The sequence below is a fragment of the Ambystoma mexicanum genome, unplaced genomic scaffold (genome assembly GCF_040938575.1).
Source record: "Ambystoma mexicanum isolate Mex_15411 unplaced genomic scaffold, UKY_AmexF1_1 Mex_scaf1, whole genome shotgun sequence".
NCBI lineage: Eukaryota > Metazoa > Chordata > Amphibia > Caudata > Ambystomatidae > Ambystoma > Ambystoma mexicanum.
In genome coordinates this window covers 2,825,454-2,849,700 of record NW_027182324.1, presented here as the reverse complement: position 1 = coordinate 2,849,700, position 24,247 = coordinate 2,825,454, and the positions used below count along the sequence as shown (strand labels likewise).

Sequence of the window (24,247 nt, the reverse complement as noted above, 5' to 3'; positions counted from 1 at the left end):
ATCCGTAAGTGGGTGAACATTAAAGTCCTAGATGCTGCAAATCTCTATATCTGGATACGGAATGACTGAAAAAAGTTATGTCTCCAGTGTCAAAATGTGTGTAATGCACTAGTAATTCATTTCCTTTATTGACCAGTGAGGTGGCCATGTATGGAGGTGCTGTAGAGTGAAAATCAAGTTTCAAATGGGCAGTGATCCTTGTGCCTGGATAGCTCAGTCGGTAGAGCATCAGACTTTTAATCTGAGGGTCCAGGGTTCAAGTCCCTGTTCAGGCGTACCTTTGCTTCTTTTACAAAAAATTAAGCAGGAAATATGAATTGCTCATTCTAATATGTGCTATTTCTGATGGCATTGCAACCTTGGGCAATATGACTCTAAGGTAGTGGAGTCCAGAGTTCTTGGATGCTTTGCCAACATTTCAAGCCTGACTGTGCTTCTAAATAGCATGAAACAGCAATCTTTGTACAAAGTTTTAATATTGGGGAGACAGATTGGTCGAAAAAAAAGCAGACAGGCGCTGCTGAGATTCAAACTCAGGATCTCCTGTTTACTAGACAGGCGCTTTAACCAACTAAGCCACAGCACCTTTTTTGCATCTGGTCTCCTTTCCTTCCTCATGTAATCATTTAGAAGTGAAATCCACTTTTTTAAGGCTGGGCTTCTGTTGCAATATAACTTTTCAAAATGTTTTCCAATTGACTGAAACTCCATTGCACAAAACGAGCATGTCATTAATCGTCGATTTAGAGTGGACTGCATTGCCCAGTGTGTGCATTGAGGAGCACATGTTCGTCTTTACTGGGGAGCAAGTTTGCACTCATGAATGTGGCAAAACATTCAAATCCGTAAGTGGGTGAACATTAAAGTCCTAGATGCTGCAAATCTCTATATCTGGATACGGAATGACTGAAAAAAGTTATGTCTCCAGTGTCAAAATGTGTGTAATGCACTAGTAATTCATTTCCTTTAATGACCAGTGAGGTAGCCATGTATGGAGGTGCTGTAGAGTGAAAATCAAGTTTCAAATGGGCAGTGATCCTTGTGTCTGGATAGCTCAGTCGGTAGAGCATCAGACTTTTAATCTGAGGGTCCAGGGTTCAAGTCCCTGTTCAGGCGTACCTTTGCTTCTTTTACAAAAAATTAAGCAGGAAATATGAATTGCTCATTCTAATATGTGCTATTTCTGATGGCATCGCAACCTTGGGCAATATGACTCTAAGGTAGTGGAGTCCAGAGTTCTTGGATGCTTTGCCAACATTTCAAGCCTGACTGTGCTTCTAAATAGCATGAAACAGCAATCTTTGTACAAAGTTTTAATATTGGGGAGACAGATTGGTCGAAAAAAAAGCAGACAGGCGCTGCTGAGATTCGAACTCAGGATCTCCTGTTTACTAGACAGGCGCTTTAACCAACTAAGCCACAGCACCTTTTTTGCATCTGGTCTCCTTTCCTTCCTCATGTAATCATTTAGAAGTGAAATCCACTTTTTTAAGGCTGGGCTTCTGTTGCAATATAACTTTTCAAAATGTTTTCCAATTGACTGAAACTCCATTGCACAAAACGAGCATGTCATTAATCGTCGATTTAGAGTGGACTGCATTGCCCAGTGTGTGCATTGAGGAGCACATGTTCGTCTTTACTGGGGAGCAAGTTTGCACTCATGAATGTGGCAAAACATTCAAATCCGTAAGTGGGTGAACATTAAAGTCCTAGATGCTGCAAATCTCTATATCTGGATACGGAATGACTGAAAAAAGTTATGTCTCCAGTGTCAAAATGTGTGTAATGCACTAGTAATTCATTTCCTTTATTGACCAGTGAGGTAGCCATGTATGGAGGTGCTGTAGAGTGAAAATCAAGTTTCAAATGGGCAGTGATCCCTGTGCCTGGATAGCTGGTACAGCATCAGACTTTTAATCTGAGGGTCCAGGGTTCAAGTCCCTGTTCAGGCGTATCTTTGCTTCTTTTACAAAAAATTTAGCAGGAAATATGAATTGCTCATTCTAATATGTGCTATTTCTGATGGCATCGCAACCTTGGGCAATATGACTCTAAGGTAGTGGAGTCCAGAATTCTTGGATGCTTTGCCAACATTTCAAGCCTGACTGTGCTTCTAAATAGCATGAAATAACAATCTTTGTACAAAGTTTTAATATTGGGGAGACAGATTGGTCGAAAAAAAAGCAGACAGGCGCTGCTGAGGTTCGAACTCAGGATCTCCAGTTTACTAGACAGGCGCTTTAACCAACTAAGCCACAGCACCTCTTTTGCATCTGATCTCCTGTCCTTCCTCATGTAATCATTTAGAAGTGAAATCCACTTTTTTTAAGGCTGGGCTTCTGTTGCAATATAACTTTACAAAATGTTTTCCAATTGACTGAAACTCCATTGCACAAAACGAGCATGTCATTAATCGTTGATTTAGAGTGGACTGCATTGCCCAGTGTGTGTATTGAGGAGCACATGTTCGCCTTTACTGGGGAGCAATTTTGCACTCATGAATGTGGAAAAACATTCAAATCCGTAAGTGGGTGAACATTAAAGTCCTAGATGCTGCAAATCTCTATATCTGGATACGGAATGACTGAAAAAAGTTATGTCTCCAGTGTCAAAATGTGTGTAATGCACTAGTAATTCATTTCCTTTATTGACCAGTGAAGTAGCCATGTATGGAGGTGCTGTAGAGTGAAAATCAAGTTTCAAATGGGCAGTGATCCTTGTGCCTGGATAGCTCAGTCGGTAGAGCATCAGACTTTTAATCTGAGGGTCCAGGGTTCAAGTCCCTGTTCAGGCGTACCTTTGCTTCTTTTACAAAAAATTAAGCAGGAAATATGAATTGCTCATTCTAATATGTGCTATTTCTGATGGCATCGCAACCTTGGGCAATATGATTCTAAGGTAGTGGAGTCCAGAGTTCTTGGATGCTTTGCCAACATTTCAAGCCTGACTGTGCTTCTAAATAGCATGAAATAGCAATCTTTGTACAAAGTTTTAATATTGGGGAGACAGATTGGTCGAAAAAAAAGCAGACAGGCGCTGCTGAGATTCGAACTCAGGATCTCCTGTTTACTAGACAGGCGCTTTAACCAACTAAGCCACAGCACCTTTTTTGCATCTGGTTTCCTTTCCTTCCTCATGTAATCATTTAGAAGTGAAATCCACTTTTTTAAGGCTGGGCTTCTGTTGCAATATAACTTTTCAAAATGTTTTCCAATTGACTGAAACTCCATTGCACAAAACGAGCATGTCATTAATCGTCGATTTAGAGTGGACTGCATTGCCCAGTGTGTGCATTGAGGAGCACATGTTCGTCTTTACTGGGGAGCAAGTTTGCACTCATGAATGTGGCAAAACATTCAAATCCGTAAGTGGGTGAACATTAAAGTCCTAGATGCTGCAAATCTCTATATCTGGATACGGAATGACTGAAAAAAGTTATGTCTCCAGTGTCAAAATGTGTGTAATGCACTAGTAATTCATTTCCTTTATTGACCAGTGAGGTAGCCATGTATGGAGGTGCTGTAGAGTGAAAATCAAGTTTCAAATGGGCAGTGATCCTTGTGCCTGGATAGCTCAGTCGGTAGAGCATCAGACTTTTAATCTGAGGGTCCAGGGTTCAAGTCCCTGTTCAGGCGTACCTTTGCTTCTTTTACAAAAAATTAAGCAGGAAATATGAATTGCTCATTCTAATATGTGCTATTTCTGATGGCATCGCAACCTTGGGCAATATGACTCTAAGGTAGTGGAGTCCAGAGTTCTTGGATGCTTTGCCAACATTTCAAGCCTGACTGTGCTTCTAAATAGCATGAAACAGCAATCTTTGTACAAAGTTTTAATATTGGGGAGACAGATTGGTCGAAAAAAAAGCAGACAGGCGCTGCTGAGATTCGAACTCAGGATCTCCTGTTTACTAGACAGGCGCTTTAACCAACTAAGCCACAGCACCTTTTTTGCATCTGGTCTCCTTTCCTTCCTCATGTAATCATTTAGAAGTGAAATCCACTTTTTTAAGGCTGGGCTTCTGTTGCAATATAACTTTTCAAAATGTTTTCCAATTGACTGAAACTCCATTGCACAAAACGAGCATGTCATTAATCGTCGATTTAGAGTGGACTGCATTGCCCAGTGTGTGCATTGAGGAGCACATGTTCGTCTTTACTGGGGAGCAAGTTTGCACTCATGAATGTGGCAAAACATTCAAATCCGTAAGTGGGTGAACATTAAAGTCCTAGATGCTGCAAATCTCTATATCTGGATACGGAATGACTGAAAAAAGTTATGTCTCCAGTGTCAAAATGTGTGTAATGCACTAGTAATTCATTTCCTTTATTGACCAGTGAGGTAGCCATGTATGGAGGTGCTGTAGAGTGAAAATCAAGTTTCAAATGGGCAGTGATCCCTCTGCCTGGATAGCTCAGTTGGTAGAGCATCAGACTTTTAATCTGAGGGTCCAGGGTTCAAGTCCCTGTTCAGGCATACCTTTGCTTCTTTTACAAAAAATTAAGCAGGAAATATGAATTGCTCATTCTAATATGTGCTGTTTCTGATGGCATCGCAACCTTGGGCAATATGACTCTAAGGTAGTGGAGTCCAGAGTTCTTGGATGCTTTGCCAACATTTCAAGCCTGACTGTGCTTCTAAATAGCATGAAATAGCAATCTTTGTACAAAGTTTTAATATTGGGGAGACAGATTGGTCGAAAAAAAAGCAGACAGGCGCTGCTGAGATTCGAACTCAGGATCTCCTGTTTACTAGACAGGCGCTTTAACCAACTGAGCCACAGCACCTTTTTTGCATCTGGTCTCCTTTCCTTCCTCATGTAATCAATCAGAAGTGAAATCCACTTTTTTAAGGCTGGGCTTCTGTTGCAATATAACTTTTCAAAATGTTTTCCAATTGACTGAAACTCCATTGCACAAAACGAGCATGTCATTAATCGTCGATTTAGAGTGGACTGCATTGCCCAGTGTGTGCATTGAGGAGTACATGTTCGTCTTTACTGGGGAGCAAGTTTGCACTCATGAATGTGGCAAAACATTCAAATCCGTAAGTGGGTGAACATTAAAGTCCTAGATGCTGCAAATCTCTATATCTGGATATGGAATGACTGAAAAAAGTTATGTCTCCAGTGTCAAAATGTGTGTAATGCACTAGTAATTCATTTCCTTTATTGACCAGTGAGGTAGCCATGTATGGAGGTGCTGTAGAGTGAAAATCAAGTTTCAAATGGGCAGTGATCCCTGTGCCTGGATAGCTCAGTCGGTAGAGCATCAGACTTTTAATCTGAGGGTCCAGGGTTCAAGTCCCTGTTCAGGCGTATCTTTGCTTCTTTTACAAAAAATTTAGCAGGAAATATGAATTGCTCATTCTAATATGTGCTATTTCTGATGGCATCGCAACCTTGGGCAATATGACTCTAAGGTAGTGGAGTCCAGAATTCTTGGATGCTTTGCCAACATTTCAAGCCTGACTGTGCTTCTAAATAGCATGAAATAACAATCTTTGTACAAAGTTTTAATATTGGGGAGACAGATTGGTCGAAAAAAAAGCAGACAGGCGCTGCTGAGATTCGAACTCAGGATCTCCTGTTTACTAGACAGGCGCTTTAACCAACTAAGCCACAGCACCTCTTTTGCATCTGATCTCCTTTCCTTCCTCATGTAATCATTTAGAAGTGAAATCCACTTTTTTTAAGGCTGGGCTTCTGTTGCGATATAACTTTACAAAATGTTTTCCAATTGACTGAAACTCCATTGCACAAAACGAGCATGTCATTAATCGTTGATTTAGAGTGGACTGCATTGCCCAGTGTGTGTATTGAGGAGCACATGTTCGCCTTTACTGGGGAGCAATTTTGCACTCATGAATGTGGCAAATCATTCAAATCCGTAAGTGGGTGAACATTAAAGTCCTAGATGCTGCAAATCTCTATATCTGGATACGGAATGACTGAAAAAAGTTATGTCTCCAGTGTCAAAATGTGTGTAATGCACTAGTAATTCATTTCCTTTATTGACCAGTGAGGTAGCCATGTATGGAGGTGCTGTAGAGTGAAAATCAAGTTTCAAATGGGCAGTGATCCCTGTGCCTGGATGGATCAGTCGTTAGAGCATCAGACTTTTAATCTGAGGGTCCAGGGTTCAAGTCCCTGTTCAGGCGTACCTTTGCTTCTTTTACAAAAAATTAAGCAGGAAATATGAATTGCTCATTCTAATATGTGCTGTTTCTGATGGCATCGCAACCTTGGGCAATCTGACTCTAAGGTAGTGGAGTCCAGAGTTCTTGGATGCTTTGCCAACATTTCAAGCCTGACTGTGCTTCTAAATAGCATGAAATAGCAATCTTTGTACAAAGTTTTAATATTGGGGAGACAGATTGGTCGAAAAAAAAGCAGACAGGCGCTGCTGAGATTCAAACTCAGGATCTCCTGTTTACTAGACAGGCGCTTTAACCAACTAAGCCACAGCACCTTTTTTGCATCTGGTCTCCTTTCCTTCCTCATGTAATCAATCAGAAGTGAAATCCACTTTTTTAAGGCTGGGCTTCTGTTGCAATATAACTTTTCAAAATGTTTTCCAATTGACTGAAACTCCATTGCACAAAACGAGCATGTCATTAATCGTCGATTTAGAGTGGACTGCATTGCCCAGTGTGTGCATTGAGGAGCACATGTTCGTCTTTACTGGGGAGCAAGTTTGCACTCATGAATGTGGCAAAACATTCAAATCCGTAAGTGGGTGAACATTAAAGTCCTAGATGCTGCAAATCTTTATATCTGGATACGGAATGACTGAAAAAAGTTATGTCTCCAGTGTCAAAATGTGTGTAATGCACTAGTAATTCATTTCCTTTATTGACCAGTGAGGTAGCCATGTATGGAGGTGCTGTAGAGTGAAAATCAAGTTTCAAATGGGCAGTGATCCCTGTGCCTGGATAGCTCAGTCGGTAGAACATCAGACTTTTAATCTGAGGGTCCAGGGTTCAAGTCCCTGTTCAGGCGTACCTTTGCTTCTTTTACAAAAAATTAAGCAGGAAATATGAATTGCTCATTCTAATATGTGCTATTTCTGATGGCATCGCAACCTTGGGCAATATGACTCTAAGGTAGTGGAGTCCAGAGTTCTTGGATGCTTTGCCAACATTTCAAGCCTCACTGTGCTTCTAAATAGCATGAAATAGCAATCTTTGTACAAAGTTTTAATATTGGGGAGACAGATTGGTCGAAAAAAAAAGCAGACAGGCGCTGCTGAGATTCGAACTCAGGATCTCCTGTTTACTAGACAGGCGCTTTAACCAACTAAGCCACAGCACCCTTTTTGCATCTGGTCTCCTTTCCTTCCTCATGTAATCATTTAGAAGTGAAATCCACTTTTTTAAGGCTGGGCTTCTGTTGCAATATAACTTTTCAAAATGTTTTCCAATTGACTGAAACTCCATTGCACAAAACGAGCATGTCATTAATCGTCGATTTAGAGTGGACTGCATTGCCCAGTGTGTGCATTGAGGAGCACATGTTCGTCTTTACTGGGGAGCAAGTTTGCACTCATGAATGTGGCAAAACATTCAAATCCGTAAGTGGGTGAACATTAAAGTCCTAGATGCTGCAAATCTCTATATCTGGATACGGAATGACTGAAAAAAGTTATGTCTCCAGTGTCAAAATGTGTGTAATGCACTAGTAATTCATTTCCTTTATTGACCAGTGAGGTAGCCATGTATGGAGGTGCTGTAGAGTGAAAATCAAGTTTCAAATGGCAGTGATCCATCTGCCTGGATAGCTCAGTCGGTAGGGCATCAGACTTTTAATCTGAGGGTCCAGGGTTCAAGTCCCTGTTCAGGCGTACCTTTGCTTCTTTTACAAAAAATTAAGCAGGAAATATGAATTGCTCATTCTAATATGTGCTATTTCTGATGGCATCGCAACCTTGGGCAATATGACTCTAAGGTAGTGGAGTCCAGAGTTCTTGGATGCTTTGCCAACATATCAAGCCTGACTGTGCTTCTAAATAGCATGAAATAGCAATCTTTGTACAAAGTTTTAATATTTGGGAGACAGATTGGTCGAAAAAAAGCAGACAGGCGCTGCTGAGATTCGAACTCAGGATCTCCTGTTTACTAGACAGGGCTTTAACCAACTAAGCCACAGCACCTTTTTTGCATCTGATCTCCTGTCCTTCCTCATGTAATCATTTAGAAGTGAAATCCACTTTTTTTAAGGCTGGGCTTCTGTTGCAATATAACTTTACAAAATGTTTTCCAATTGACTGAAACTCCATTGCACAAAACGAGCATGTCATTAATCGTTGATTTAGAGTGGACTGCATTGCCCAGTGTGTGTATTGAGGAGCACATGTTCGCCTTTACTGGGGAGCAATTTTGCACTCATGAATGTGGAAAAACATTCAAATCCGTAAGTGGGTGAACATTAAAGTCCTAGATGCTGCAAATCTCTATATCTGGATACGGAATGACTGAAAAAAGTTATGTCTCCAGTGTCAAAATGTGTGTAATGCACTAGTAATTCATTTCCTTTATTGACCAGTGAAGTAGCCATGTATGGAGGTGCTGTAGAGTGAAAATCAAGTTTCAAATGGGCAGTGATCCTTGTGCCTGGATAGCTCAGTCGGTAGAGCATCAGACTTTTAATCTGAGGGTCCAGGGTTCAAGTCCCTGTTCAGGCGTACCTTTGCTTCTTTTACAAAAAATTAAGCAGGAAATATGAATTGCTCATTCTAATATGTGCTATTTCTGATGGCATCGCAACCTTGGGCAATATGATTCTAAGGTAGTGGAGTCCAGAGTTCTTGGATGCTTTGCCAACATTTCAAGCCTGACTGTGCTTCTAAATAGCATGAAATAGCAATCTTTGTACAAAGTTTTAATATTGGGGAGACAGATTGGTCGAAAAAAAAGCAGACAGGCGCTGCTGAGATTCGAACTCAGGATCTCCTGTTTACTAGACAGGCGCTTTAACCAACTAAGCCACAGCACCTTTTTTGCATCTGGTTTCCTTTCCTTCCTCATGTAATCATTTAGAAGTGAAATCCACTTTTTTAAGGCTGGGCTTCTGTTGCAATATAACTTTTCAAAATGTTTTCCAATTGACTGAAACTCCATTGCACAAAACGAGCATGTCATTAATCGTCGATTTAGAGTGGACTGCATTGCCCAGTGTGTGCATTGAGGAGCACATGTTCGTCTTTACTGGGGAGCAAGTTTGCACTCATGAATGTGGCAAAACATTCAAATCCGTAAGTGGGTGAACATTAAAGTCCTAGATGCTGCAAATCTCTATATCTGGATACGGAATGACTGAAAAAAGTTATGTCTCCAGTGTCAAAATGTGTGTAATGCACTAGTAATTCATTTCCTTTATTGACCAGTGAGGTAGCCATGTATGGAGGTGCTGTAGAGTGAAAATCAAGTTTCAAATGGGCAGTGATCCTTGTGCCTGGATAGCTCAGTCGGTAGAGCATCAGACTTTTAATCTGAGGGTCCAGGGTTCAAGTCCCTGTTCAGGCGTACCTTTGCTTCTTTTACAAAAAATTAAGCAGGAAATATGAATTGCTCATTCTAATATGTGCTATTTCTGATGGCATCGCAACCTTGGGCAATATGACTCTAAGGTAGTGGAGTCCAGAGTTCTTGGATGCTTTGCCAACATTTCAAGCCTGACTGTGCTTCTAAATAGCATGAAACAGCAATCTTTGTACAAAGTTTTAATATTGGGGAGACAGATTGGTCGAAAAAAAAGCAGACAGGCGCTGCTGAGATTCGAACTCAGGATCTCCTGTTTACTAGACAGGCGCTTTAACCAACTAAGCCACAGCACCTTTTTTGCATCTGGTCTCCTTTCCTTCCTCATGTAATCATTTAGAAGTGAAATCCACTTTTTTAAGGCTGGGCTTCTGTTGCAATATAACTTTTCAAAATGTTTTCCAATTGACTGAAACTCCATTGCACAAAACGAGCATGTCATTAATCGTCGATTTAGAGTGGACTGCATTGCCCAGTGTGTGCATTGAGGAGCACATGTTCGTCTTTACTGGGGAGCAAGTTTGCACTCATGAATGTGGCAAAACATTCAAATCCGTAAGTGGGTGAACATTAAAGTCCTAGATGCTGCAAATCTCTATATCTGGATACGGAATGACTGAAAAAAGTTATGTCTCCAGTGTCAAAATGTGTGTAATGCACTAGTAATTCATTTCCTTTATTGACCAGTGAGGTAGCCATGTATGGAGGTGCTGTAGAGTGAAAATCAAGTTTCAAATGGGCAGTGATCCCTGTGCCTGGATAGCTCAGTTGGTAGAGCATCAGACTTTTAATCTGAGGGTCCAGGGTTCAAGTCCCTGTTCAGGCATACCTTTGCTTCTTTTACAAAAAATTAAGCAGGAAATATGAATTGCTCATTCTAATATGTGCTGTTTCTGATGGCATCGCAACCTTGGGCAATATGACTCTAAGGTAGTGGAGTCCAGAGTTCTTGGATGCTTTGCCAACATTTCAAGCCTGACTGTGCTTCTAAATAGCATGAAATAGCAATCTTTGTACAAAGTTTTAATATTGGGGAGACAGATTGGTCGAAAAAAAAGCAGACAGGCGCTGCTGAGATTCGAACTCAGGATCTCCTGTTTACTAGACAGGCGCTTTAACCAACTGAGCCACAGCACCTTTTTTGCATCTGGTCTCCTTTCCTTCCTCATGTAATCAATCAGAAGTGAAATCCACTTTTTTAAGGCTGGGCTTCTGTTGCAATATAACTTTTCAAAATGTTTTCCAATTGACTGAAACTCCATTGCACAAAACGAGCATGTCATTAATCGTCGATTTAGAGTGGACTGCATTGCCCAGTGTGTGCATTGAGGAGTACATGTTCGTCTTTACTGGGGAGCAAGTTTGCACTCATGAATGTGGCAAAACATTCAAATCCGTAAGTGGGTGAACATTAAAGTCCTAGATGCTGCAAATCTCTATATCTGGATATGGAATGACTGAAAAAAGTTATGTCTCCAGTGTCAAAATGTGTGTAATGCACTAGTAATTCATTTCCTTTATTGACCAGTGAGGTAGCCATGTATGGAGGTGCTGTAGAGTGAAAATCAAGTTTCAAATGGGCAGTGATCCCTGTGCCTGGATAGCTCAGTCGGTAGAGCATCAGACTTTTAATCTGAGGGTCCAGGGTTCAAGTCCCTGTTCAGGCGTATCTTTGCTTCTTTTACAAAAAATTTAGCAGGAAATATGAATTGCTCATTCTAATATGTGCTATTTCTGATGGCATCGCAACCTTGGGCAATATGACTCTAAGGTAGTGGAGTCCAGAATTCTTGGATGCTTTGCCAACATTTCAAGCCTGACTGTGCTTCTAAATAGCATGAAATAACAATCTTTGTACAAAGTTTTAATATTGGGGAGACAGATTGGTCGAAAAAAAAGCAGACAGGCGCTGCTGAGATTCGAACTCAGGATCTCCTGTTTACTAGACAGGCGCTTTAACCAACTAAGCCACAGCACCTCTTTTGCATCTGATCTCCTTTCCTTCCTCATGTAATCATTTAGAAGTGAAATCCACTTTTTTTAAGGCTGGGCTTCTGTTGCGATATAACTTTACAAAATGTTTTCCAATTGACTGAAACTCCATTGCACAAAACGAGCATGTCATTAATCGTTGATTTAGAGTGGACTGCATTGCCCAGTGTGTGTATTGAGGAGCACATGTTCGCCTTTACTGGGGAGCAATTTTGCACTCATGAATGTGGCAAATCATTCAAATCCGTAAGTGGGTGAACATTAAAGTCCTAGATGCTGCAAATCTCTATATCTGGATACGGAATGACTGAAAAAAGTTATGTCTCCAGTGTCAAAATGTGTGTAATGCACTAGTAATTCATTTCCTTTATTGACCAGTGAGGTAGCCATGTATGGAGGTGCTGTAGAGTGAAAATCAAGTTTCAAATGGGCAGTGATCCCTGTGCCTGGATAGATCAGTCGTTAGAGCATCAGACTTTTAATCTGAGGGTCCAGGGTTCAAGTCCCTGTTCAGGCGTACCTTTGCTTCTTTTACAAAAAATTAAGCAGGAAATATGAATTGCTCATTCTAATATGTGCTGTTTCTGATGGCATCGCAACCTTGGGCAATCTGACTCTAAGGTAGTGGAGTCCAGAGTTCTTGGATGCTTTGCCAACATTTCAAGCCTGACTGTGCTTCTAAATAGCATGAAATAGCAATCTTTGTACAAAGTTTTAATATTGGGGAGACAGATTGGTCGAAAAAAAAGCAGACAGGCGCTGCTGAGATTCAAACTCAGGATCTCCTGTTTACTAGACAGGCGCTTTAACCAACTAAGCCACAGCACCTTTTTTGCATCTGGTCTCCTTTCCTTCCTCATGTAATCAATCAGAAGTGAAATCCACTTTTTTAAGGCTGGGCTTCTGTTGCAATATAACTTTTCAAAATGTTTTCCAATTGACTGAAACTCCATTGCACAAAACGAGCATGTCATTAATCGTCGATTTAGAGTGGACTGCATTGCCCAGTGTGTGCATTGAGGAGCACATGTTCGTCTTTACTGGGGAGCAAGTTTGCACTCATGAATGTGGCAAAACATTCAAATCCGTAAGTGGGTGAACATTAAAGTCCTAGATGCTGCAAATCTTTATATCTGGATACGGAATGACTGAAAAAAGTTATGTCTCCAGTGTCAAAATGTGTGTAATGCACTAGTAATTCATTTCCTTTATTGACCAGTGAGGTAGCCATGTATGGAGGTGCTGTAGAGTGAAAATCAAGTTTCAAATGGGCAGTGATCCCTGTGCCTGGATAGCTCAGTCGGTAGAACATCAGACTTTTAATCTGAGGGTCCAGGGTTCAAGTCCCTGTTCAGGCGTACCTTTGCTTCTTTTACAAAAAATTAAGCAGGAAATATGAATTGCTCATTCTAATATGTGCTATTTCTGATGGCATCGCAACCTTGGGCAATATGACTCTAAGGTAGTGGAGTCCAGAGTTCTTGGATGCTTTGCCAACATTTCAAGCCTCACTGTGCTTCTAAATAGCATGAAATAGCAATCTTTGTACAAAGTTTTAATATTGGGGAGACAGATTGGTCGAAAAAAAAAGCAGACAGGCGCTGCTGAGATTCGAACTCAGGATCTCCTGTTTACTAGACAGGCGCTTTAACCAACTAAGCCACAGCACCCTTTTTGCATCTGGTCTCCTTTCCTTCCTCATGTAATCATTTAGAAGTGAAATCCACTTTTTTAAGGCTGGGCTTCTGTTGCAATATAACTTTTCAAAATGTTTTCCAATTGACTGAAACTCCATTGCACAAAACGAGCATGTCATTAATCGTCGATTTAGAGTGGACTGCATTGCCCAGTGTGTGCATTGAGGAGCACATGTTCGTCTTTACTGGGGAGCAAGTTTGCACTCATGAATGTGGCAAAACATTCAAATCCGTAAGTGGGTGAACATTAAAGTCCTAGATGCTGCAAATCTCTATATCTGGATACGGAATGACTGAAAAAAGTTATGTCTCCAGTGTCAAAATGTGTGTAATGCACTAGTAATTCATTTCCTTTATTGACCAGTGAGGTAGCCATGTATGGAGGTGCTGTAGAGTGAAAATCAAGTTTCAAATGGCAGTGATCCATCTGCCTGGATAGCTCAGTCGGTAGGGCATCAGACTTTTAATCTGAGGGTCCAGGGTTCAAGTCCCTGTTCAGGCGTACCTTTGCTTCTTTTACAAAAAATTAAGCAGGAAATATGAATTGCTCATTCTAATATGTGCTATTTCTGATGGCATCGCAACCTTGGGCAATATGACTCTAAGGTAGTGGAGTCCAGAGTTCTTGGATGCTTTGCCAACATATCAAGCCTGACTGTGCTTCTAAATAGCATGAAATAGCAATCTTTGTACAAAGTTTTAATATTTGGGAGACAGATTGGTCGAAAAAAAGCAGACAGGCGCTGTTGAGATTCGAACTCAGGATCTCCTGTTTACTAGACAGGGCTTTAACCAACTAAGCCACAGCACCTTTTTTGCATCTGGTCTCCTTTCCTTCCTCATGTAATCATTTAGAAGTGAAATCCACTTTTTTAAGGCTGGGCTTCTGTTGCAATATAACTTTTCAAAATGTTTTCCAATTGACTGAAACTCCATTGCACAAAACGAGCATGTCATTAATCGTCGATTTAGAGTGGACTGCATTGCCCAGTGTGTGCATTGAGGAGCACATGTTCGTCTTTACTGGGGAGCAAGTTTGCACTCATGAATGTGGCAAAACATTCAAATCCGTAAGTGGGTGAACATTAAAGTCCTAGATGCTGCAAATCTCTATATCTGGATACGGAATGACTGAAAAAAGTTATGTCTCCAGTGTCAAAATGTGTGTAATGCACTAGTAATTCATTTCCTTTATTGACCAGTGAGGTAGCCATGTATGGAGGTGCTGTAGAGTGAAAATCAAGTTTCAAATGGGCAGTGATCCCTGTGCCTGGATAGCTCAGTCGGTAGAGCATCAGACTTTTAATCTGAGGGTCCAGGGTTCAAGTCCCTGTTCAGGCGTATCTTTGCTTCTTTTACAAAAAATTTAGCAGGAAATATGAATTGCTCATTCTAATATGTGCTATTTCTGATGGCATCGCAACCTTGGGCAATATGACTCTAAGGTAGTGGAGTCCAGAATTCTTGGATGCTTTGCCAACATTTCAAGCCTGACTGTGCTTCTAAATAGCATGAAATAACAATCTTTGTACAAAGTTTTAATATTGGGGAGACAGATTGGTCGAAAAAAAAGCAGACAGGCGCTGCTGAGGTTCGAACTCAGGATCTCCAGTTTACTAGACAGGCGCTTTAACCAACTAAGCCACAGCACCTCTTTTGCATCTGATCTCCTGTCCTTCCTCATGTAATCATTTAGAAGTGAAATCCACTTTTTTTAAGGCTGGGCTTCTGTTGCAATATAACTTTACAAAATGTTTTCCAATTGACTGAAACTCCATTGCACAAAACGAGCATGTCATTAATCGTTGATTTAGAGTGGACTGCATTGCCCAGTGTGTGTATTGAGGAGCACATGTTCGCCTTTACTGGGGAGCAATTTTGCACTCATGAATGTGGAAAAACATTCAAATCCGTAAGTGGGTGAACATTAAAGTCCTAGATGCTGCAAATCTCTATATCTGGATACGGAATGACTGAAAAAAGTTATGTCTCCAGTGTCAAAATGTGTGTAATGCACTAGTAATTCATTTCCTTTATTGACCAGTGAAGTAGCCATGTATGGAGGTGCTGTAGAGTGAAAATCAAGTTTCAAATGGGCAGTGATCCTTGTGCCTGGATAGCTCAGTCGGTAGAGCATCAGACTTTTAATCTCAGGGTCCAGGGTTCAAGTCCCTGTTCAGGCGTACCTTTGCTTCTTTTACAAAAAATTAAGCAGGAAATATGAATTGCTCATTCTAATATGTGCTATTTCTGATGGCATCGCAACCTTGGGCAATATGATTCTAAGGTAGTGGAGTCCAGAGTTCTTGGATGCTTTGCCAACATTTCAAGCCTGACTGTGCTTCTAAATAGCATGAAATAGCAATCTTTGTACAAAGTTTTAATATTGGGGAGACAGATTGGTCGAAAAAAAAGCAGACAGGCGCTGCTGAGATTCGAACTCAGGATCTCCTGTTTACTAGACAGGCGCTTTAACCAACTAAGCCACAGCACCTTTTTTGCATCTGGTTTCCTTTCCTTCCTCATGTAATCATTTAGAAGTGAAATCCACTTTTTTAAGGCTGGGCTTCTGTTGCAATATAACTTTTCAAAATGTTTTCCAATTGACTGAAACTCCATTGCACAAAACGAGCATGTCATTAATCGTCGATTTAGAGTGGACTGCATTGCCCAGTGTGTGCATTGAGGAGCACATGTTCGTCTTTACTGGGGAGCAAGTTTGCACTCATGAATGTGGCAAAACATTCAAATCCGTAAGTGGGTGAACATTAAAGTCCTAGATGCTGCAAATCTCTATATCTGGATACGGAATGACTGAAAAAAGTTATGTCTCCAGTGTCAAAATGTGTGTAATGCACTAGTAATTCATTTCCTTTATTGACCAGTGAGGTAGCCATGTATGGAGGTGCTGTAGAGTGAAAATCAAGTTTCAAATGGGCAGTGATCCTTGTGCCTGGATAGCTCAGTCGGTAGAGCATCAGACTTTTAATCTGAGGGTCCAGGGTTCAAGTCCCTGTTCAGGCGTACCTTTGCTTCTTTTACAAAAAATTAAGCAGGAAATATGAATTGCTCATTCTAATATGTGCTATTTCTGATGGCATCGCAACCTTGGGCAATATGACTCTAAGGTAGTGGAGTCCAGAGTTCTTGGATGCTTTGCCAACATTTCAAGCCTGACTGTGCTTCTAAATAGCATGAAACAGCAATCTTTGTACAAAGTTTTAATATTGGGGAGACAGATTGGTCGAAAAAAAAGCAGACAGGCGCTGCTGAGATTCGAACTCAGGATCTCCTGTTTACTAGACAGGCGCTTTAACCAACTAAGCCACAGCACCTTTTTTGCATCTGGTCTCCTTTCCTTCCTCATGTAATCATTTAGAAGTGAAATCCACTTTTTTAAGGCTGGGCTTCTGTTGCAATATAACTTTTCAAAATGTTTTCCAATTGACTGAAACTCCATTGCACAAAACGAGCATGTCATTAATCGTCGATTTAGAGTGGACTGCATTGCCCAGTGTGTGCATTGAGGAGCACATGTTCGTCTTTACTGGGGAGCAAGTTTGCACTCATGAATGTGGCAAAACATTCAAATCCGTAAGTGGGTGAACATTAAAGTCCTAGATGCTGCAAATCTCTATATCTGGATACGGAATGACTGAAAAAAGTTATGTCTCCAGTGTCAAAATGTGTGTAATGCACTAGTAATTCATTTCCTTTATTGACCAGTGAGGTAGCCATGTATGGAGGTGCTGTAGAGTGAAAATCAAGTTTCAAATGGGCAGTGATCCCTGTGCCTGGATAGCTCAGTCGGTAGAGCATCAGACTTTTAATCTGAGGGTCCAGGGTTCAAGTCCCTGTTCAGGCATACCTTTGCTTCTTTTACAAAAAATTAAGCAGGAAATATGAATTGCTCATTCTAATATGTGCTGTTTCTGATGGCATCGCAACCTTGGGCAATATGACTCTAAGGTAGTGGAGTCCAGAGTTCTTGGATGCTTTGCCAACATTTCAAGCCTGACTGTGCTTCTAAATAGCATGAAATAGCAATCTTTGTACAAAGTTTTAATATTGGGGAGACAGATTGGTCGAAAAAAAAGCAGACAGGCGCTGCTGAGATTCGAACTCAGGATCTCCTGTTTACTAGACAGGCGCTTTAACCAACTGAGCCACAGCACCTTTTTTGCATCTGGTCTCCTTTCCTTCCTCATGTAATCAATCAGAAGTGAAATCCACTTTTTTAAGGCTGGGCTTCTGTTGCAATATAACTTTTCAAAATGTTTTCCAATTGACTGAAACTCCATTGCACAAAACGAGCATGTCATTAATCGTCGATTTAGAGTGGACTGCATTGCCCAGTGTGTGCATTGAGGAGTACATGTTCGTCTTTACTGGGGAGCAAGTTTGCACTCATGAATGTGGCAAAACATTCAAATCCGTAAGTGGGTGAACATTAAAGTCCTAGATGCTGCAAATCTCTATATCTGGATATGGAATGACTGAAAAAAGTTATGTCTCCAGTGTCAAAATGTGTGTAATGCACTAGTAATTCATTTCCTTTATTGACCAGTGAGGTAGCCATGTATGGAGGTGCTGTAGAGTGAAAATCAAGTTTCAAATGGGCAGTGATCCCTGTGCCTGGATAGCTCAGTCGGTAGAGCATCAGACTTTTAATCTGAGGGTCCAGGGTTCAAGTCCCTGTTCAGGCGTATCTTTGCTTCTTTTACAAAAAATTTAGCAGGAAATATGAATTGCTCATTCTAATATGTGCTATTTCTGATGGCATCGCAACCTTGGGCAATATGACTCTAAGGTAGTGGAGTCCAGAATTCTTGGATGCTTTGCCAACATTTCAAGCCTGACTGTGCTTCTAAATAGCATGAAATAACAATCTTTGTACAAAGTTTTAATATTGGGGAGACAGATTGGTCGAAAAAAAAAGCAGACAGGCGCTGCTGAGATTCGAACTCAGGATCTCCTGTTTACTAGACAGGCGCTTTAACCAACTAAGCCACAGCACCTCTTTTGCGTCTGATCTTCTTTCCTTCCTCATGTAATCATTTAGAAGTGAAATCCACTTTTTTTAAGGCTGGGCTTCTGTTGCGATATAACTTTACAAAATGTTTTCCAATTGACTGAAACTCCATTGCACAAAACGAGCATGTCATTAATCGTTGATTTAGAGTGGACTGCATTGCCCAGTGTGTGTATTGAGGAGCACATGTTCGCCTTTACTGGGGAGCAATTTTGCACTCATGAATGTGGCAAATCATTCAAATCCGTAAGTGGGTGAACATTAAAGTCCTAGATGCTGCAAATCTCTATATCTGGATACGGAATGACTGAAAAAAGTTATGTCTCCAGTGTCAAAATGTGTGTAATGCACTAGTAATTCATTTCCTTTATTGACCAGTGAGGTAGCCATGTATGGAGGTGCTGTAGAGTGAAAATCAAGTTTCAAATGGGCAGTGATCCCTGTGCCTGGATAGATCAGTCGTTAGAGCATCAGACTTTTAATCTGAGGGTCCAGGGTTCAAGTCCCTGTTCAGGCGTACCTTTGCTTCTTTTACAAAAAATTAAGCAGGAAATATGAATTGCTCATTCTAATATGTGCTGTTTCTGATGGCATCGCAACCTTGGGCAATATGACTCTAAGGTAGTGGAGTCCAGAGTTCTTGGATGCTTTGCCAACATTTCAAGCCTGACTGTGCTTCTAAATAGCATGAAATAGCAATCTTTGTACAAAGTTTTAATATTGGGGAGACAGATTGGTCGAAAAAAAGCAGACAGGCGCTGCTGAGATTCGAACTCAGGATCTCCTGTTTACTAGACAGGGCTTTAACCAACTAAGCCACAGCACCTTTTTTGCATCTGGTCTCCTTTCCTTCCTCATGTAATCATTTAGAAGTGAAATCCACTTTTTTAAGGCTGGGCTTCTGTTGCAATATAACTTTTCAAAATGTTTTCCAATTGACTGAAACTCCATTGCACAAAACGAGCATGTCATTAATCGTCGATTTAGAGTGGACTGCATTGCCCAGTGTGTGCATTGAGGAGCACATGTTCGTCTTTACTGGGGAGCAAGTTTGCACTCATGAATGTGGCAAAACATTCAAATCCGTAAGTGGGTGAACATTAAAGTCCTAGATGCTGCAAATCTCTATATCTGGATACGGAATGACTGAAAAAAGTTATGTCTCCAGTGTCAAAATGTGTGTAATGCACTAGTAATTCATTTCCTTTATTGACCAGTGAGGTAGCCATGTATGGAGGTGCTGTAGAGTGAAAATCAAGTTTCAAATGGGCAGTGATCCCTGTGCCTGGATAGCTCAGTCGGTAGAGCATCAGACTTTTAATCTGAGGGTCCAGGGTTCAAGTCCCTGTTCAGGCGTATCTTTGCTTCTTTTACAAAAAATTTAGCAGGAAATATGAATTGCTCATTCTAATATGTGCTATTTCTGATGGCATCGCAACCTTGGGCAATATGACTCTAAGGTAGTGGAGTCCAGAATTCTTGGATGCTTTGCCAACATTTCAAGCCTGACTGTGCTTCTAAATAGCATGAAATAACAATCTTTGTACAAAGTTTTAATATTGGGGAGACAGATTGGTCGAAAAAAAAGCAGACAGGCGCTGCTGAGGTTCGAACTCAGGATCTCCAGTTTACTAGACAGGCGCTTTAACCAACTAAGCCACAGCACCTCTTTTGCATCTGATCTCCTGTCCTTCCTCATGTAATCATTTAGAAGTGAAATCCACTTTTTTTAAGGCTGGGCTTCTGTTGCAATATAACTTTACAAAATGTTTTCCAATTGACTGAAACTCCATTGCACAAAACGAGCATGTCATTAATCGTTGATTTAGAGTGGACTGCATTGCCCAGTGTGTGTATTGAGGAGCACATGTTCGCCTTTACTGGGGAGCAATTTTGCACTCATGAATGTGGAAAAACATTCAAATCCGTAAGTGGGTGAACATTAAAGTCCTAGATGCTGCAAATCTCTATATCTGGATACGGAATGACTGAAAAAAGTTATGTCTCCAGTGTCAAAATGTGTGTAATGCACTAGTAATTCATTTCCTTTATTGACCAGTGAAGTAGCCATGTATGGAGGTGCTGTAGAGTGAAAATCAAGTTTCAAATGGGCAGTGATCCTTGTGCCTGGATAGCTCAGTCGGTAGAGCATCAGACTTTTAATCTCAGGGTCCAGGGTTCAAGTCCCTGTTCAGGCGTACCTTTGCTTCTTTTACAAAAAATTAAGCAGGAAATATGAATTGCTCATTCTAATATGTGCTATTTCTGATGGCATCGCAACCTTGGGCAATATGATTCTAAGGTAGTGGAGTCCAGAGTTCTTGGATGCTTTGCCAACATTTCAAGCCTGACTGTGCTTCTAAATAGCATGAAATAGCAATCTTTGTACAAAGTTTTAATATTGGGGAGACAGATTGGTCGAAAAAAAAGCAGACAGGCGCTGCTGAGATTCGAACTCAGGATCTCCTGTTTACTAGACAGGCGCTTTAACCAACTAAGCCACAGCACCTTTTTTGCATCTGGTTTCCTTTCCTTCCTCATGTAATCATTTAGAAGTGAAATCCACTTTTTTAAGGCTGGGCTTCTGTTGCAATATAACTTTTCAAAATGTTTTCCAATTGACTGAAACTCCATTGCACAAAACGAGCATGTCATTAATCGTCGATTTAGAGTGGACTGCATTGCCCAGTGTGTGCATTGAGGAGCACATGTTCGTCTTTACTGGGGAGCAAGTTTGCACTCATGAATGTGGCAAAACATTCAAATCCGTAAGTGGGTGAACATTAAAGTCCTAGATGCTGCAAATCTCTATATCTGGATACGGAATGACTGAAAAAAGTTATGTCTCCAGTGTCAAAATGTGTGTAATGCACTAGTAATTCATTTCCTTTATTGACCAGTGAGGTAGCCATGTATGGAGGTGCTGTAGAGTGAAAATCAAGTTTCAAATGGGCAGTGATCCTTGTGCCTGGATAGCTCAGTCGGTAGAGCATCAGACTTTTAATCTGAGGGTCCAGGGTTCAAGTCCCTGTTCAGGCGTACCTTTGCTTCTTTTACAAAAAATTAAGCAGGAAATATGAATTGCTCATTCTAATATGTGCTATTTCTGATGGCATCGCAACCTTGGGCAATATGACTCTAAGGTAGTGGAGTCCAGAGTTCTTGGATGCTTTGCCAACATTTCAAGCCTGACTGTGCTTCTAAATAGCATGAAACAGCAATCTTTGTACAAAGTTTTAATATTGGGGAGACAGATTGGTCGAAAAAAAAGCAGACAGGCGCTGCTGAGATTCGAACTCAGGATCTCCTGTTTACTAGACAGGCGCTTTAACCAACTAAGCCACAGCACCTTTTTTGCATCTGGTCTCCTTTCCTTCCTCATGTAATCATTTAGAAGTGAAATCCACTTTTTTAAGGCTGGGCTTCTGTTGCAATATAACTTTTCAAAATGTTTTCCAATTGACTGAAACTCCATTGCACAAAACGAGCATGTCATTAATCGTCGATTTAGAGTGGACTGCATTGCCCAGTGTGTGCATTGAGGAGCACATGTTCGTCTTTACTGGGGAGCAAGTTTGCACTCATGAATGTGGCAAAACATTCAAATCCGTAAGTGGGTGAACATTAAAGTCCTAGATGCTGCAAATCTCTATATCTGGATACGGAATGACTGAAAAAAGTTATGTCTCCAGTGTCAAAATGTGTGTAATGCACTAGTAATTCATTTCCTTTATTGACCAGTGAGGTAGCCATGTATGGAGGTGCTGTAGAGTGAAAATCAAGTTTCAAATGGGCAGTGATCCCTGTGCCTGGATAGCTCAGTCGGTAGAGCATCAGACTTTTAATCTGAGGGTCCAGGGTTCAAGTCCCTGTTCAGGCATACCTTTGCTTCTTTTACAAAAAATTAAGCAGGAAATATGAATTGCTCATTCTAATATGTGCTGTTTCTGATGGCATCGCAACCTTGGGCAATATGACTCTAAGGTAGTGGAGTCCAGAGTTCTTGGATGCTTTGCCAACATTTCAAGCCTGACTGTGCTTCTAAATAGCATGAAATAGCAATCTTTGTACAAAGTTTTAATATTGGGGAGACAGATTGGTCGAAAAAAAAGCAGACAGGCGCTGCTGAGATTCGAACTCAGGATCTCCTGTTTACTAGACAGGCGCTTTAACCAACTGAGCCACAGCACCTTTTTTGCATCTGGTCTCCTTTCCTTCCTCATGTAATCAATCAGAAGTGAAATCCACTTTTTTAAGGCTGGGCTTCTGTTGCAATATAACTTTTCAAAATGTTTTCCAATTGACTGAAACTCCATTGCACAAAACGAGCATGTCATTAATCGTCGATTTAGAGTGGACTGCATTGCCCAGTGTGTGCATTGAGGAGTACATGTTCGTCTTTACTGGGGAGCAAGTTTGCACTCATGAATGTGGCAAAACATTCAAATCCGTAAGTGGGTGAACATTAAAGTCCTAGATGCTGCAAATCTCTATATCTGGATATGGAATGACTGAAAAAAGTTATGTCTCCAGTGTCAAAATGTGTGTAATGCACTAGTAATTCATTTCCTTTATTGACCAGTGAGGTAGCCATGTATGGAGGTGCTGTAGAGTGAAAATCAAGTTTCAAATGGGCAGTGATCCCTGTGCCTGGATAGCTCAGTCGGTAGAGCATCAGACTTTTAATCTGAGGGTCCAGGGTTCAAGTCCCTGTTCAGGCGTATCTTTGCTTCTTTTACAAAAAATTTTGCAGGATATACGAATTGCTCATTCTAATATGTGCTATTTCTGATGGCATTGCAACCTTGGGCAATATGACTCTAAGGTAGTGGAGTCCAGAATTCTTGGATGCTTTGCCAACATTTCAAGCCTGACTGTGCTTCTAAATAGCATGAAATAACAATCTTTGTACAAAGTTTTAATATTGGGGAGACAGATTGGTCGAAAAAAAAAGCAGACAGGCGCTGCTGAGATTCGAACTCAGGATCTCCTGTTTACTAGACAGGCGCTTTAACCAACTAAGCCACAGCACCTCTTTTGCGTCTGATCTCCTTTCCTTCCTCATGTAATCATTTAGAAGTGAAATCCACTTTTTTTAAGGCTGGGCTTCTGTTGCGATATAACTTTACAAAATGTTTTCCAATTGACTGAAACTCCATTGCACAAAACGAGCATGTCATTAATCGTTGATTTAGAGTGGACTGCATTGCCCAGTGTGTGTATTGAGGAGCACATGTTCGCCTTTACTGGGGAGCAATTTTGCACTCATGAATGTGGCAAATCATTCAAATCCGTAAGTGGGTGAACATTAAAGTCCTAGATGCTGCAAATCTCTATATCTGGATACGGAATGACTGAAAAAAGTTATGTCTCCAGTGTCAAAATGTGTGTAATGCACTAGTAATTCATTTCCTTTATTGACCAGTGAGGTAGCCATGTATGGAGGTGCTGTAGAGTGAAAATCAAGTTTCAAATGGGCAGTGATCCCTGTGCCTGGATAGATCAGTCGTTAGAGCATCAGACTTTTAATCTGAGGGTCCAGGGTTCAAGTCCCTGTTCAGGCGTACCTTTGCTTCTTTTACAAAAAATTAAGCAGGAAATATGAATTGCTCATTCTAATATGTGCTGTTTCTGATGGCATCGCAACCTTGGGCAATATGACTCTAAGGTAGTGGAGTCCAGAGTTCTTGGATGCTTTGCCAACATTTCAAGCCTGACTGTGCTTCTAAATAGCATGAAATAGCAATCTTTGTACAAAGTTTTAATATTGGGGAGACAGATTGGTCGAAAAAAAAGCAGACAGGCGCTGCTGAGATTCAAACTCAGGATCTCCTGTTTACTAGACAGGCGCTTTAACCAACTAAGCCACAGCACCTTTTTTGCATCTGGTCTCCTTTCCTTCCTCATGTAATCAATCAGAAGTGAAATCCACTTTTTTAAGGCTGGGCTTCTGTTGCAATATAACTTTTCAAAATGTTTTCCAATTGAC

The 24,247-nt window shown here is 40.9% G+C and overlaps 19 non-coding genes across 19 annotated transcripts; 4 read left to right on the top strand and 15 right to left on the bottom strand.

The window, feature by feature from the left end:
• Positions 1 to 1,353: 1,353 nt before the first annotated feature.
• TRNAT-AGU (transfer RNA threonine (anticodon AGU)) lies at positions 1,354 to 1,427 on the bottom strand. The gene has a single exon. It is a non-coding gene; the product is annotated as a tRNA-Thr (tRNA).
• A 1,604-nt stretch (positions 1,428 to 3,031) lies between these two features.
• Positions 3,032 to 3,105, bottom strand: TRNAT-AGU (transfer RNA threonine (anticodon AGU)). The gene has a single exon. It is a non-coding gene; the product is annotated as a tRNA-Thr (tRNA).
• A 767-nt stretch (positions 3,106 to 3,872) lies between these two features.
• On the bottom strand, positions 3,873 to 3,946 carry TRNAT-AGU (transfer RNA threonine (anticodon AGU)). Its single transcript has one exon. It is a non-coding gene; the product is annotated as a tRNA-Thr (tRNA).
• Positions 3,947 to 4,403: 457 nt separating this feature from the next.
• Positions 4,404 to 4,476, top strand: TRNAK-UUU (transfer RNA lysine (anticodon UUU)). Its single transcript has one exon. It is a non-coding gene; the product is annotated as a tRNA-Lys (tRNA).
• Positions 4,477 to 5,554: 1,078 nt separating this feature from the next.
• On the bottom strand, positions 5,555 to 5,628 carry TRNAT-AGU (transfer RNA threonine (anticodon AGU)). The gene has a single exon. It is a non-coding gene; the product is annotated as a tRNA-Thr (tRNA).
• Positions 5,629 to 7,238: 1,610 nt separating this feature from the next.
• On the bottom strand, positions 7,239 to 7,312 carry TRNAT-AGU (transfer RNA threonine (anticodon AGU)). The gene has a single exon. It is a non-coding gene; the product is annotated as a tRNA-Thr (tRNA).
• A 1,606-nt stretch (positions 7,313 to 8,918) lies between these two features.
• On the bottom strand, positions 8,919 to 8,992 carry TRNAT-AGU (transfer RNA threonine (anticodon AGU)). Its single transcript has one exon. It is a non-coding gene; the product is annotated as a tRNA-Thr (tRNA).
• A 767-nt stretch (positions 8,993 to 9,759) lies between these two features.
• Positions 9,760 to 9,833, bottom strand: TRNAT-AGU (transfer RNA threonine (anticodon AGU)). Its single transcript has one exon. It is a non-coding gene; the product is annotated as a tRNA-Thr (tRNA).
• Positions 9,834 to 10,290: 457 nt separating this feature from the next.
• Positions 10,291 to 10,363, top strand: TRNAK-UUU (transfer RNA lysine (anticodon UUU)). Its single transcript has one exon. It is a non-coding gene; the product is annotated as a tRNA-Lys (tRNA).
• Positions 10,364 to 11,441: 1,078 nt separating this feature from the next.
• TRNAT-AGU (transfer RNA threonine (anticodon AGU)) lies at positions 11,442 to 11,515 on the bottom strand. Its single transcript has one exon. It is a non-coding gene; the product is annotated as a tRNA-Thr (tRNA).
• A 1,610-nt stretch (positions 11,516 to 13,125) lies between these two features.
• Positions 13,126 to 13,199, bottom strand: TRNAT-AGU (transfer RNA threonine (anticodon AGU)). Its single transcript has one exon. It is a non-coding gene; the product is annotated as a tRNA-Thr (tRNA).
• Positions 13,200 to 15,646: 2,447 nt separating this feature from the next.
• Positions 15,647 to 15,720, bottom strand: TRNAT-AGU (transfer RNA threonine (anticodon AGU)). Its single transcript has one exon. It is a non-coding gene; the product is annotated as a tRNA-Thr (tRNA).
• Positions 15,721 to 16,487: 767 nt separating this feature from the next.
• On the bottom strand, positions 16,488 to 16,561 carry TRNAT-AGU (transfer RNA threonine (anticodon AGU)). Its single transcript has one exon. It is a non-coding gene; the product is annotated as a tRNA-Thr (tRNA).
• Positions 16,562 to 17,018: 457 nt separating this feature from the next.
• On the top strand, positions 17,019 to 17,091 carry TRNAK-UUU (transfer RNA lysine (anticodon UUU)). The gene has a single exon. It is a non-coding gene; the product is annotated as a tRNA-Lys (tRNA).
• A 1,079-nt stretch (positions 17,092 to 18,170) lies between these two features.
• TRNAT-AGU (transfer RNA threonine (anticodon AGU)) lies at positions 18,171 to 18,244 on the bottom strand. Its single transcript has one exon. It is a non-coding gene; the product is annotated as a tRNA-Thr (tRNA).
• Positions 18,245 to 20,693: 2,449 nt separating this feature from the next.
• Positions 20,694 to 20,767, bottom strand: TRNAT-AGU (transfer RNA threonine (anticodon AGU)). Its single transcript has one exon. It is a non-coding gene; the product is annotated as a tRNA-Thr (tRNA).
• A 767-nt stretch (positions 20,768 to 21,534) lies between these two features.
• Positions 21,535 to 21,608, bottom strand: TRNAT-AGU (transfer RNA threonine (anticodon AGU)). The gene has a single exon. It is a non-coding gene; the product is annotated as a tRNA-Thr (tRNA).
• A 457-nt stretch (positions 21,609 to 22,065) lies between these two features.
• Positions 22,066 to 22,138, top strand: TRNAK-UUU (transfer RNA lysine (anticodon UUU)). The gene has a single exon. It is a non-coding gene; the product is annotated as a tRNA-Lys (tRNA).
• A 1,079-nt stretch (positions 22,139 to 23,217) lies between these two features.
• On the bottom strand, positions 23,218 to 23,291 carry TRNAT-AGU (transfer RNA threonine (anticodon AGU)). Its single transcript has one exon. It is a non-coding gene; the product is annotated as a tRNA-Thr (tRNA).
• Positions 23,292 to 24,247: the final 956 nt, after the last annotated feature.